Source organism: Canis aureus, chromosome 19, assembly GCF_053574225.1.
Source record: "Canis aureus isolate CA01 chromosome 19, VMU_Caureus_v.1.0, whole genome shotgun sequence".
NCBI lineage: Eukaryota > Metazoa > Chordata > Mammalia > Carnivora > Canidae > Canis > Canis aureus.
Window position 1 is genome coordinate 15,441,448 of NC_135629.1, and position 15,207 is coordinate 15,456,654.

Consider the following 15,207-nt stretch of genomic DNA (forward strand, 5'->3'; position numbering starts at 1 on the left):
GGAAAGCAAACCTCTGGGTTTTGGATTTGCTCCATGTTATAGTAGCTGGGTTTCTCAGCTGGGGTGGCTTTCCAAATGGGAAGAATTTCTGTAGTTGTCTAAGCTTCCTCTAGGAATAAGGATACTCCTCGGGCAAAGCCGCAAGCCATAACAAAGGGGGGGATATGAGAAGTTGTTTATCCTGTCACATTTTCTTTGTGAAGCTTTCTTTAGGATTGAATATAAATGATCTAAACAGACTCTTGGAAATGATTTTCTTTAAAAAAATTATCTATTTATTTGGGAGAGAGACAGATATAGTGACAGAGATAGTGAGAGAGAGGAGAGGAAGAAGCAGGCTTTCTGCTGAGCAGGGAGCCTGACACAGGGCTCAATCACAGGACTCTGGGGTCACGACCTGATGAAAGGCAGACTCTTAACAGACTGGGCCACCCAGGCACCCCTGGAAAAGATTTTAATTGACAAATAAACTGTATGTTCAATCTAAGGTATAATTAAAATTCCTCTATGCCTTTTTTTTTTTTTTTTTTGTAACAGGAGTTAAAAGAAGAATGATCAGTTGGAACCCCAGGTATCTTTTAACCATGGAGAAACATTCTCATCAAATAATAATAATTCTTTCTGTTTGAGAAGGAGGGATTACAGGCCTGTTTCCTTCAGCTATTATACATGAGTAGCTCTCCCTTATGAGTCACTGAGTAAAGGGTCCCAAAGAAATCCCATTAGTGTCAATGAAATAAAGTAAATTGTATCACAGACAATGCGTAAGAATGGCATAATGAGGTCTTTGCTGATTAAAGGAATACATTATTATACCTGATGGACATCTGGCTGTATCTACTGATACAAGGTAAGAGAATATTTATCTAAAGCACAAAAGAAATGAAATGTACACCTTGAGGCAAGGACAATGAATTCCACAGATAGTGCCTTCCATTGTCACCACATACAACCAAGTGCCCATTCATGCAGCTTGCTACTTGGAGAAGGATTAGTATCTGGTCAGTAGGTGGTGCTGAATCCTCAGCAGAAGCAGGAGTCCCTCCCCTCTGTTTATCCTGATCCTGTCAGCAATTTTCTACATGTTTTCAAATTCCTCAGTTTAAGGATTCTGCATCTTGGGAAAGAGGCAATAATTCTCATATTTTAAAGCAGTGTTTCTTTGTTTGCTTATAGATTTGAGAAAAGGTCACGGAGGAGCATATGAAGCTTAAAACAGAGGGTATTACTATCTTTGTAGACATTATTAGCAATCCTCCCTTTATTCGATGCAGGAAGTATTGGTTTATAAAGCTTTCTGTAAAACAAAAGCAAACAACTCCCCCACCCTAGCAGTCTGGGTCACTGACTAGCTTGTTTGGGTGCTTGTCTATAGTTCTAAGTGAAATTGTTCCCGAAACCCTTCAGGATGGATAATTATTAATAGTACTAGGTCTCTTCAATTGTTGAAATGCCCCTTAGATGGACATGGCAGATAACACACTACTCATTTAGCTAACAGAGTCTTTTTCTGTTGCATTGCATGCTTCAGAGTGTAATCTGGATATACATTCAATGAAATTTAAAGAAAAAACAATGAAAGCTGGGAGAATCTTCAAGTAAGATTTTGTTAGTACACTTCCTTTTGAGGAGAAGGAGGCAAATAGCCGGAAAACACACTCTTCTGGGAAGAACTACTTTCTGGGGTAGATCTGAGGGTCACTGCACAATTGGTCCAATCTTCCACACCAGAGATAAGGAAACTTTTCTTTCTATTGAGAGTTGCTGACCCAAAGAGGAAAAAAAAAATCAATTGAGGGTCAGAGAACTTTAAAGCAACTTGTTTTATTTTTAGAGAGATGTTTACAACTTTTCATGCCTTTTAAATTAGGTACAGGGGAACATAAAAATCTAAAAGTGTATTAAGTATTTTAAAACTTAGACCTAATCCATGTAAAAGATAGTGGGGTGGGGGGGGTGAAGGGAAGATGGGAAAGCAGAAAGGTGGAATAAAGGAGATGAAAATACAGAGAAACAGAGCAAGAAAGACACAGGCAGAGAGCAGTGGAGTCCTATGCTCCACAAACACTGAAGAAGTCACATGCTAAATAAAGGACACTCACACCAAAAAGAAGGAACATAGTCACAAAAGAAGTCTTGGGAGGTGAAAAGGCATCCTTTTGTGGAGCAACAACATTCCCTCTTAGGGTTTTCAGAATGTTGAAACAGAAAACCTTTCCTAGACAAGCTGCATCAGTGTAAATACAGTCATTTACAGGTAAGTTGCATCTTGTTCTACCACCCAAAGTGTGCTTGGAATTTAAGTCAGAGTGCTAGCTTGATCCTAAGTTCCCATTTTCTTCATCTTTGCTGACTCTCCTCGACAATGACAGCTGGGCTTTGCTATGGTTAGTGAAGCACTCTAGTGCTAATATTGTCTAAAAATGAGTGGAGATCACCATTAAAAATTGGTGAGATACTTTAGAAAGGGATTTATTAAAGACAAAAAGAGAAACAATTTTCTGGCTAGGTCTTGATTAATTGGAAACAAAACAAAACAAAACTACTTCTTCATTCCAGAAACATGTTACTTGAATTAAAACAAACACACAAACCGCCCTAGGACTGTTTGTGTGTTTGTGTGTGTATGTGTGCTGTATGCATTCAACTGTCTATTCCTCAATCTTTGAAAACCTTACAGGAAATGTACTCACATCCTAGAAAATCCATTAGAATCTAATAGCTCCTGATTGTTAGGGAAAAAAGTGAGACAAGACTCCAGCCTAAGTTATAACAAGTATGTATACATTGCTTGCATGACTCATGCCATGTCCCTAGGGTGTCTCTCTGAACTTTGGTGCAAAGGAGTGAACAGAGCTTTGCAAAATGCTGCAGCATGAAATATAGCAATACTCATGGAGAGATATGTAAGAAAAAAATCAACTCATTTATTTGTACAAGCAGGCTGGATAAACAAGGCACATGGCCATTTGCAATTGTAGATCATTCCTCAGTTTTCGCATCCATTTCTCCAAATCTCTTCTAACTTAAGATCGACCCCAATGGGAGTTGTTTCTGCATTAGTAGGGAGGCAAATAGGCTCAAAGAGATTGTCTTGCATTTGCTACCATATTGGGACCAGCTATTTTGTACAAGCTTAGAGACTACCATTCACACAGTGAACAATGTTCACTTGCACAACATAGCAGCCAGTAGAATACTGCCATTTTTATCCAGGGTGGAGGCTTCTAAAGTATGCTGCAGGACTAGAAATAAGCTGGAATTTCAATTCACTAAAGTAAGCCCAGACCCAGAACTCATTTCAAAATGGTGGCTGGGATTTATTTCTGCCAGAGTAAATGGCATTTCTTTTAGTGATGCATTGATGTTGACATAGTTTTGCTAAAAAATGTCAGCATGATGAAATATATAAAACAATCTATGTACTGTCTTAAAAACTGAATTTCCAGGTTTGGCCAAATAGCACCAACTAGGTGGTTGTAACCACTGAGATGTCTGTCATTTGACGTCTCTCAGCTATAGGTTTCTCATCTGTACTTTGGAAGTGATAGTATTTGGCATCCCAGGAAGATTATGAAATTCAAACTGGGTCAATGGATTTTAACATGCTTCATAAACCATGAAGTGCTATCCAAGTGTGAGATGCTATTATTACTGTTACTATTGATGCCAAAGATTTGTTTTGGGAAAAAAGGAAAAGGAGAGACTTATTCTGAGGATAAGAAGAGGGTGACATTCTAAGGGAAAAAAGCTCACTGTAGTAAGTCATAGCTCCAAGACAGCTGTTGGCTGCTTAATAAAACCCAGTGAAGATGACAAAGTAATTTCTGGTTCAAGCATGAATGCTCAAGTACAGGAGTTTATGTTCGATTGCCAGATGCTTCAAGCTAGCAGCTAAATCCAAAGACACCAAAGACACTTCATGCACCAACAATATCCTCCCTTCTCAAGTCAGAGGACTGCATAAATGTGCATTCCAAAAGGAAAGGATGTTACTGGAAAATTACCCAGGAGGAGTAATTGTGAAACTGATCAGAAAGGTGGCAAACACAAAAAGAATCATTAAAGCACTAGCTACAAATGAAGGTAAAACAGGAATACAGAAAATGTAGCCTCCTTAGGGTTGGGTGATAAAAATAGACATCACTGCTATTTGCTAATGATGAAGATGACCATTCCTCTTAGAAGAGGTTTCATTCATTTTTTTTTTAAGATTTTATTTATTTATGAGAGACACACAGAGAGAGTCAGAGACACAGACAGAGGGAGAAGCAAGCTCCATGCAGGCAGAGGGAGAAGCAGGCTCCATGCAGGAAGCCCGACGTGGGACTTGACCCCAGGTCTCCAGGATCACACCCTAGGCTGAAGGCAGCGCTAAACCGCTTAGCCACCAGAGCTGCCTGGTTTCATTCACTTTTGATTTTTGGAAATGTCAATGGAATACTTAATGTAGGTGATTTAGAAGAAATTGTTAAAATGTTTACCTTTATTATGTTAACCAAGGGTTAAGGTTGCAGTGTATTCATCAAGGTGGTTAAGAAATCTGCTTATTAAGCATTTTCCCTTTTGTTTGGTGGTTACCTAGTAGATTATTCACATGAGGAGGAAAAAAACAGAGAACAAGGAGATTTCCTCTGGATGCCTAGGTCCTGTAGATTGTAAGTATCATTTCAAGTACCAAGTTCTTGGTGAAATGGTGCTGCTACCACGATGACCAACTATGACTGAACTCTACCATTATTACCATCAGTGCATCTTACATAGGTTATGTGTTTGCCATGTGCTGGGATATGTGCTAAATACCTGCATTTATGACCTCACAGAAATGTAAATGTTGTCAGGGCAGAGAACATGTCTTTCCTATTCAGCATAGATACCTTATACATAGTGTAGCTACTGATGCAATAGGTGCTCAGTAAATGTCTGTAGGATGGGTAAGTCACCAGCAGTGAAACTTTACTACCCTATGATGTAAGTATCATTATTATCACCATCTAACAAAAGATGAAGCCAAGGCTCCCTTAAGGAGCCTAAATATATTCCCCAAGGTTGCAGACTTCACTGGAGGGAGAAAATAAATATTCAACCCCAAGTCTGATTGACTGTAAAGCCCTATAAGTTACTGATTTCTATTCCAATATGACTGCAGCTCCCTGCTTGCTTCAATTTATTGTCAAAGAGATGTTTGGGTGGCTGCCAATGTTTAGGTATAAATGAGCTTTGCCTAATTTTCTTTTTATTATGATAGAATGGGACATGATGTGTTGGAACCAGAGATCTTGTAGAACTCAAGACTTAGAAGAGGGAGAAAAGAAAATGAGAATCCAATGGAGCCCAGCTTGATAAGGTGAGAAAAGAATTCAAGTGAAAAATGATAAGCAGCTTTGGGAAGGCCAAAAAGGAAGCATCAGACTGTATTATCACAGTCTCCCAAAGGTTGTAATGTTTTGGTTATTTATGGAACACAGCTCCATAAATGAAGCTCAGCCCACCTCGAGAAGAAGCAAAAATACATGGATTTAAAACATTTCCGAGTAAAAGAAATTATTTTTGAAGTATCATATATTGGAAAACTGGACCCCTTGAATAAGAGGTAGTATTGTTTAGGGATTAGCTTTGTGAACAATAGAACCAGACTTCCTGAGTTTTAATTCTAATTCAACCACTTATTGACTGTGTTAATCTGAGGGAAGATACCTCATTTCTCAGTGCCTCAGTTTCCCTAGATTTAGTAGGAATAATAGCCTGTACCTCGTACTTTGAGGATTAAATGAGTAAAATAATAAAGTTGAAAACAGAGCTTGCCAAATAATAAATATGAGTTGTTACTAAGAATCTAGCAGAAACAAATCTGCCTCCATATTTTATTCGGTGTAAATGTCCAAATCCTTATAGTGGTTGATAATACCCCACCTGAGCTCAGGTGATATTTCTGTTGACAGAAATGCTAAGTAAAAGGAAGCTCTTTCAGGTATAGAGGTAGATACCTGCACCTTGCAGATCAAAACTGAAAACTGCTGTCTAGATTTTAGGTAGAAAACTGCTCTTCTAGACTAAACAACAGATTCTTACAGGTTAAGAAACTGAGCTGTGTTCTGTCTCCCTTTCTGATATTTCCCACACATTTCTTCTCCCTTCCCTTATATTCCCTTTCACTATTATTTATATTCCCCAAATGAATGAGAACATATAATGTTTGTCCTTCTCCGACTGACTTACTTCACTCAGCATAATACCCTCCAGTTCACTGGGGGTTATTCTATATGTTAGTAAATTGAACACCAATAAAAAATAAATTAAAAAAAAAAAAAAAGAAACTGAGCTGTGGAGTTAGAAATACGGATGCTAATTTTAGCTCTACCACTTACTAGCTGATTGGTTTAACCGGTAGGTCACTTGCAAGTCAGTTACTTTGTTTCTTAACTTGTGATAGTCCTATTTTGCATATTATACTGCTAGAACATTGTGTTTGATACAAGTTATCTATCATCATCATCATCATCTTCATCTTCATTATCACATCATCATAATTGAGCACAATTGTGCCTGGCTTCATGTAGTGTAACTTTAGGAACTTTCAAAGAGAAACAGGTTCCCCAAACATGCAAAGACAAGGGAAGGAACAAAATTTACTAGAGAAAAATGTCCACATAAATCTTCAAAGAAATATTGTGGGTCTCTAAGTAATGACAAATCTGCCTCAACTTTATAAGGAAGCCAAAGAAGAAACAAAATTGACAGCTACTAAAAATGACAGCAGATGCTCAAAACAATTTGTTGCTAGTGAAAGTACCATAAGGAAATTATCATCATACATAGATATTTCTTTGCCAGAACAGTGTACAAATACCCAGATAAATAGCATATGCACTTTCTTGCTCATACACCAGGGCAACACACCAAGTTTGAAGATGATCACCAGAATGACATCAAGTCAAGAGATTATCATGCTTGTTGTATCCACATTCCAGGACCTCCATTAACTCTCTGGACATCATCAGACACTGTGAAAAATGCTGAAGACAGGACAATATGACCCTGAGCTGAGAAGATTAATAACCGGTGAATAACTAAACTAGCTCACTGATAGTTTGCTATGCTGATTTCTACAGCTATCTTAATGGATTATTTGAGTAGTTTATGGGGCATAGCCAAAAATATACTTCATTGAGGGACATGAAAGGTCTGAGCACAGCTTAGGCTAGTGAAATCTTGGCTTTAAAGCATGAAATAATTTTAAACTGTTGTTTTCCCCTATTGCCTTCCATTTTATAATTCTCCAGGGGCCAGAAATCGCACAAGGCTAAGAGCTGCTTTTGGGAGCATCAGCACAAATTCCCACAGACACTGTAGGTACCTCACAGGGTCACCCAGAGGCATACTGCTTAACATTGTACATGTGGGGAGGAGGGGGTACCAAGCTTCTGAGAGGCAGTTGATTCTTCAAAAGAAGTCAGTAGAATTTACCAGCAATTAAGAGATCTGGATTTCAATACAGAAGTGTACTTATATAATGATAACCACAGATCTGGAATCCACATCATTTTAGTGGCTAGGTGTCATGTACATTCAAACCCTGTTTCTTTTACAAGCTCAGTCTGAATGATCATGGTTACACAGATAACCTAAAAACAGTGGCAAGTGGGACCTTAATAAATCATATAAATTACACAGGTCTTGATTTCACAGAGCCTTCCCTTTTTATGTTATTTAGGTATATAGATAAAGCTGCACAAAAATAGTTTACATGCAGGGATAATTTTACAAGAATAAAATATTAAAAAAGCAACAGAAATAATTATTATGATTATTTGTCACTGTCCTTGCTTCTTTCCATAAACTATCTCATTTCTTCTTCCTAATAACTCTATTAGGATTCTGAGAACTCTCTAAAACTTCTTTAAGCAGAAGTACAGGAATTATTTTCTTTAAAAGATTTAAGCCCAGGATGCCTGGGTGGCTCAGTGGTTGAGAGTCTGCCTTTGACTCAGGGCCTGGTCCCAGGGTCTGGGATTGAGTCCCACATTGGGCTCCTGCAGAGAGTCTGCTTCTCACTCTGCTTATGTCTCTGGCTCTCTCTCTTTCTCATGGATAAATAAATAAAATCTTTAAAAAAAATAAAAGGTTTAAGCTCATAAGAGAGAATAGTTGGGAGGCATAAATTAAAATGGGGTTGTTGGGAAGAAAGTATGTGGTTAACAGACAAGAAAAGAAGCATAATGCCTTAGTCTTTAAAATATACCTCAAAGATTCAGGAATTGGTTGCATGAAGTACCACTGGAAGTACTCGATGAATGGTCTTTAGAATCAATTAAGTACCCAGATCCTCTCCTTTATTCCATGCAGTGACTAACCCTCTTTACCCCAGAAGTATCATGGGATTTTTCTCTCCAAGGAGATAACAGAGAAAGGTCTCTCTGGGCCAGAGGACCCCAGGTTCAAATGAGGGTAGCAGGGATTTTGTAAATATTAAATAGGGAAGGATGAGATTCCCAACTCACTTGTCAATATGGCTCTGGAACACTGGCAGTAAGATCTTTGCTCTCCAAGAAAGAGATTAAATACTCTTTCTCTAGGGACTGTGATCAACCCCCCTCCAAAAAAACCCCTAAAAAATATTGATATTGTGTGTGTTGTGGGGGGATTCCCCAAGGAAATGGCTTAGTCATATTGAATGCATAGTCAGTAAACCTCACCCATAGGGTTACAGCTTCACTAGCTTTTTAGTATCTCTTTCTTCAATTTAAGCCAACAACCAAAAATCACTGGGCATCTGAGGACAGCTTCTAACATAAAATATCAAGTCCAAAGCAATTAAAGAAAATCTATCATTAATATTTTCAGAGAAATAAGAGATGTTGAATTCATTCATTGATAAGAAACAATACTACAAATAAGGAACAGTCAGAGACTAAAAGAGAGTTCTTAGAAATTTGAGGCATGATAATTGAGAGGCAGAGATTAACTTGAATAAGACTAATCGATAAATCTGTGGGATGGGTTCTAGAAAAAGAGGAGGCTTTATGCACTGTCACATGGAAACTAGCCATGGCCCAATGTTTAAGGCAATCAATTCAATTCAACCCAAGACTTGGACGCTCCCAATCATGCCAGGGTAAGCTGTGGTACTTCCCCAATTATGAGCTCTGACATGGTGTTCCTGCCACTTGCTCATATGCCAGCAGCCACAAATTTAGTTTTAGTTTGCATGTCATGTCAATAGAGTGGGTGTGCTTCCATAATCCTTCAGCCTGAAACCCTCTAGCCCACAGTTCAGCATCACCTTTTGTTATCTGACAGTTGCCTTTTAGATCTCTATGGGTTGCTCCAGAGTGCCATGGATAATAGGGAGCTTATAGTCCTACTACTGCTTATTGTCTCCATGAATTTCTTCCTGGGTATCCTGCTTCAGCAGGTATGATGTGTGTATAGCCTGGTCATTTGCCTTTGTCTGCCTGGCAACAGCTGAGATGAAAAGTAATTAGAAAAGAAAGCTTAGGAAAGCTGTAGAGTATAGAACAAAACACAAAGAGATGAAACATAGGAAGGATAAGGGCATCAGGATGGCAATATTGGGTTAGGTGCCTGACTCTTGGTTTGGCTCAGGTCATGATAGGGATTGTGAGATGGAGCTCCTCGTGGAGCCCCACATTGTGCTCTGCTTTGGGCTCTGCACTCAGTGGGGAGTTTGCTTGGGACTCTCTCTCCCTCTGCCACTCTGCACCATGCTTGTGCTCTCGCTGTATCTTTCTTTAAAAAAGAAAAATCAATCAATCAATCTTTAAAAAAAAAAAAGAAACATAAGAAGGATAGAAAATAAAATTACAGACCCACTCTATATAAAAAGGACAGGTAAACAAAAGGAAAGAAATAAACTCTCAACAAATATAACCTCCAATTTCCCAGAACAGAAGGACATATGTTTTCAAACTAAATAGGCCTACTCAGTATCAATCAGAAAATAGAAAATTAGACATAATTAACTAGACATAATTAGACACAATCACAATATTATGACATTTCAGAACAATGCAGATGAATAGTCAATACATGTCTTGAGAGAAAAACAAAAAAAATAGGTCATATACAAAGGAACAGAAATTAGAATTATTTCAGACTTAATAGAAATGTTAGAATTTGTAAACAATGGATCAATACTCTCAAAATTCAGAAGACAAATTATTTCTAGCCTAAGATTTTATTCCCAGCCAAACTATCATTAAGTGTGACAGTAAAAGAAAGAAACTGGGAGAGAAGTAAAGTGTTTTTCAGGAAACAACTGCATGATATGCTTCAAAAAATGAATGAATAAATAAGTTCCAGCCAATATAGAATCCAAAATAGGAAAAGATTTGAGAGGAATTCCCAAGAAAATGATGAAGAAACATTCTAGATGCATATGTTATAGTATGTGTTTAATAATGTTTCTAAAACATTGCAAATGGATCAAAAGTTTGGGGTTTGAATTAGTGACATGTACATAGAGACTAAGTAAACAAACATAAAGATAGTAGAGAAATAAAAAAAATGATACTGAAAAAGAAAAGAGAAGTAATCACTGTTTCATTGCTTACTTGGGAATAGCACTGCACAGTCATAATTATGTAATTATGGATTAAAATCTAATCAGAATTATGATTTATTTTTATTAAGAGGATGGGCATGTGTGAAAGACAGTTAAAAACTCATTTTCTATAATAAGAAGTCAAAAGACAATTCCTAAAACAGAAGAATCAAGAGAGATATTATTTACAGCTAAGACAATCAATACAAAACCGGGGGAGGGGGGAGCCCAAAAAGTTGAAAGTGTTTGCCTCTGAGAAAGGGAAAAAAGGGAGCAAGAGGGCTTACTTATACTAAGTCCTTTAGAACTATTTCATTTTAAAAAAATCTTTGTCTGTATATAACCATGGAGAAAAGTTAAAATTGAGAAAACAAACTAAGGTCAGGTGGACACTGGTGTCCCTATTTCAAAGATGAAGACTGAGGCTTAGAAAGTTGACACAGTGAGTAAGCAGCAGAGGGGAAATTTTAACCTGGATCTGCAGGTGTTCTTAACTATGACAGTATAGCTAGTTGCCTCTAGAAGGGGAAAGGCTTGTCATTTTGCAGTGTCTCTATGTGTCAGGTCATAAGCTTAGTACTCTACATAATGCCACGTAAGACTCACAGCAACTCCTAAAGTAGGCACTATTCTCATTTTACGAAGGCAAAATCAGAAGCTTAGAAAGGAAGTGATGAAATCAGGGTTTAAAAGTAGGTTTCAAAGCCCAAGAGAAGGAGCCCACAGCACTGTGTATTTTAATCCTCCCCATCATACTGAAAGGGTTGGGGTGGCCGTCAACTTCCATATAAGATTCCTAAAATTTTCACCATGTAAAACTTGCTTCTCTAGCCTGTTGTTATGAGTGTCAAAAAAAAAAAAATTAACTGATTTGTTTGTTTACTTTGGAGGGTCTGTGCAGGTAAACTGCCTCCTGACAGATTTCTCCTCCTGTCACCCAGTGTTCATTTGGGAGAATGGCAGTTTTCAGCTTGACTCGCTACATCTCTAAATCGAGATTTCAGTATGAGGCAGTGGCATTTTCCCTAAACTGACAATGAAAAAGGATCTTACTGTAGACAGAAAACTGTCTGAACTTGATTTAGCTTATCTGTCCCAAGAATTAACAGCTCTCTTCTAGTAGGAGCTGTTATCTCAAATATGGATCTATGTATCCCATACATGTCTGAGTAATAAGTGATGGTTAGTTTATACCCTAAAGGGCTTTCCTCAAGGGCCTAGAGCAGGAGTACGACAGAAACATCATCAACTCCATATGTCCCAGTTACTCAACATTAGAATGGTATGACTTCGGGTGGCCAATGTGTCCTTGCTTCCTTGGGACAGCCCTGGTTTATTTGTTGTCCCAGTCTATCAATAGCATCCTGTTCACTCTAGTTTGGATGAAAAACTATATGACAGCCTAGTGATACTTCATCATTTTGGTATGCTGGCACAGAATCTATTGTATCCCCTATTCCTCTCCTGCTCCCATGAGAACATATTTGTTACCAAGCCAGTCCTGTGTAATGGAGATGGATAAGGGAGTATCTTACTTCTTTGGTATTCTCTCTTTCTAACAGGGTATCATCCAGAAAACAAGCATACAGTTTACTAACCTAATGTATTGTTCTGCATACTGTTTTAAAATAAAGGCAACTTCACTTCCTAGGTGCTTTAAATTAAACCAGGTTATTTGACAAATGACAGCACCCTTTCAGTCAGACATTATAGATAACCACAGGCAGAGCCAGGTGACACCTTTTGTAGGCTATTGATTAAAAGAAGCTGATATCCATCTTTCCAAGCACAGAATAATCCTCTGGCATTACAGAAATGATGGCAATCTTACAGAGAAGGTTAATCAGATACATGGGAAATCATATCTGCTCCTTGATAAAGTACAAGTCACTCAGAGATCAATCACAGACCCCAGCTGCCCGAATCACTGTCGCTCAGAAAACAGAATTCAGGGCAGGCAGATACTGGTTTGTCAAAACCTAGTACAAAACAAGACGTTCTGCAGGTTTGAGCAGTTTCGCCTGCTGAGAGCATTGATTTGTGGGTTTTATAATACATGCACAATGGTAAACAACATAAATATAAGAAGCAGATATAAAGTAATGATTTACTTTGTCTGAAAAGAGAGTGACTAATCTCTCAGACCTCAGTGCTGCTGCAGAAACACTGCTGGAGTTTTGGGAACTATACTACAATACAAAGTTAAGCAGTTTGAGGCACTCCTCTTGGATAAATGGTAGTGGAGGCAATGGGGAGCAGGCAGTGAAAGGAATAGAAACACCATGACATTGACTATTATTTAAAGGGACCTACTAAATGCCAGGGGGATTTGCAGAGAGAATGGTGCTTTACAGAGATAATTCCAATTCTTGCAACACACAGGGCTTCCCATTTTATGGAAGAGGTAACTCAAACTGCTAAAGATTAATTTGTCCCAGATCACAGAGCTGCTCGAAAGGGTTAGAGTTGGTATACAAATGAAAGCTGCAGGACACCAGAGCCCATACCCCTTTCACTGTACCTCACTGAGAACCTCTAATTTTCCATGGTCTATTAACTTATTAATTTTCTCAGCTGTTACTTTATCGACAAGAATTTGCTGAGCTCCTTTGGGAGTCAACATGGTAAAGTAGAAGGAGTCACAGCCTACGGGGCCTTAGCTTGGATATGCAATTTCCCCTTTCTAGTTTCCTTTAGTTTCCTCTGCAAAAAGAAGGGGCTTGAGGAGATGAGATCATATCTTCCAAAATCTTAAAAGGTCTTTCCAGTTGGGCTAATGTATGAATCAACTGTGAGAATATGAGGATTCTAACATCCTGCAAAAGGAGACCTGGAAATGTAGTCCATTCATTCATTCATTCATTCATGAGATAGTTACAGAGCACTTACTATGTACAAGGGATGTTAAAGATTGTGGGTATAGGCCGGCAATTCTGATGCCCGTAAATGTTACATTTTAGTTAGGCTGACAGGTAATGGATGTATATATATGCAAAATAAAAACATATGTTGAGATTTTGAAAGTGATATAGAAGAAATATATAGGGTCCTATAATAGGGAATAATAGGAAGAAACTTCTTTTGATGGGATATGCAGAGATTTCTGAAGGAGACTGGGGAGGTCTGGTATCTGAAGGATGAGAAGGGAGTAAGGTAGTAGGAGTGAAGTTTTATAATATAGAGAATAGCGATCCAAATATCTCATGCTATTATAATAGTATTAATATAATATGAAAGAAAAATACATTTGGATACACATGTATACACACACATACACAGAAAAACACACCCTTATTTTGGAGGTATATATATTATCAAAGCCTACTGGCCAAAAACCAAAAACAATAGAAAACAAATAATTACATAAATAAAAGAAGCTGACGTGCCTTATTTTCTAAATTAGAAAAATGAGGCTCAGAGAGATTATGAATTTTGGTCACGGTCACCTGGGCTCAGAAACTATATAGGCTAAAGTGAAGGCTATTTAAGCCCAATTGGAACAGCACCATAGCTCTAAGCCTTGCCTTGGCCAATGTAACTGGTGGGGTTTATATTATCCAGAGCCCAACACATCACTTCTACTCCTTGTGTCTCACAAAGGTGGCCTCCAGGTAATTAGTTTAACCTAGTGACACAGCCAGCAATGCTTGCTGCTGCTGTAGGGTGGCTTAGAGCATTTCACAGATGACTTTCTAGAGGTTTCAAACCTTGAATTACCAATCTATGTAATAGTGATAATAATAATGATATCCAACATTTATAATATGCTTACCACATGGCCAGATAATGTACTAAGTACTTTAAAGCATTATCTTGATTTTCTGACTGAGAGGAAAAGATAGAACCATCATGGCAGAAAGACTTTATTTTTGAAGCCAAGTATGCAATAGCACCCGTATTTATAGAATATGGCAGTTGTAGAATATGGAACTCTCAACTGGTAGGCTATGAAGAGTAATCAGAGAGAGAAGGGAATAAAAATTTGAGTGCTATGTTCTTTTTTTTTAAAGATTTTATTTATTTATTCATGAGACACACACACACAGAGAGAGAGAGAGAGAGAGAGGCAGAGACACAGGCAGACTGAGAAGCAGGCTCCGTGCAGGGAGCCCGATGTTGGGACTCGATCCCGGGACTCCAGGATCATGCCCTGGGCTGGAGGTGATGCTAAACTGCTGAGCCACCCAGGCTGCCCTGAGTGCTATGTTCTAATTAGTGTAAATGCATTCTCTAATTCAGTCTTCCCCCAAAGCCTATATAATAGGTTATACCCATTTTACAAGTTCACTTTGAACAGCTTGTAAGTGACAATGGGATCTGAACCTGATTTGTCTATCTGGAAGCCCATAGTCTTCCCCCCTACAATGTATTATTAGAGAAGGGAAGAAATGGATTATATTGGGCATACCAGAAAACTTCTCTATCCAAATACTATGCTCTTAATATCTGGCATGGTGTCACAGAATTGAGAAGAAGGGTGCCCAAGAGTCTATGAGGCGACAGTGAATGGAAGACTTATGGTGGCACTATTGCCTAATGATGTCTTTAGGAGTAGATGGAAGGCTGTTATCACAGTAGAATTGGGATTGGGAGAATTCCAATTACTTTATCACCTAAGTAAGAGTGATAAAGATGATGATCAC

At 38.3% G+C, this 15,207-nt stretch overlaps 1 protein-coding gene and 1 long non-coding RNA gene across 30 annotated transcripts in view; one reads left to right on the forward strand and one right to left on the reverse strand.

Moving 5' to 3' along the window:
- CNTN4 (contactin 4) overlaps window positions 1–15,207 on the reverse strand; it is a 927,650-nt gene that overhangs the window by 40,563 nt on the left and 871,880 nt on the right. The gene's annotated exons all lie outside the window — the stretch shown is intronic.
- The window catches only part of LOC144289691 (uncharacterized), a 172,076-nt gene continuing 161,682 nt past the window's right edge, over window positions 4,814–15,207 (forward strand). For 16 of the 17 annotated variants that reach the window (XR_013357586.1, XR_013357574.1, XR_013357575.1 and 13 more), the window contains exons 1-3: window positions 4,814–4,971; window positions 5,249–5,347; window positions 6,891–7,062. This is a non-coding gene — a long non-coding RNA (uncharacterized LOC144289691). Of the gene's footprint in view, window positions 4,972–5,248; window positions 5,348–6,890; window positions 7,063–7,283; window positions 7,670–15,207 lie in introns of those variants that run through there. The other variant, XR_013357588.1, reaches the window with a different exon arrangement.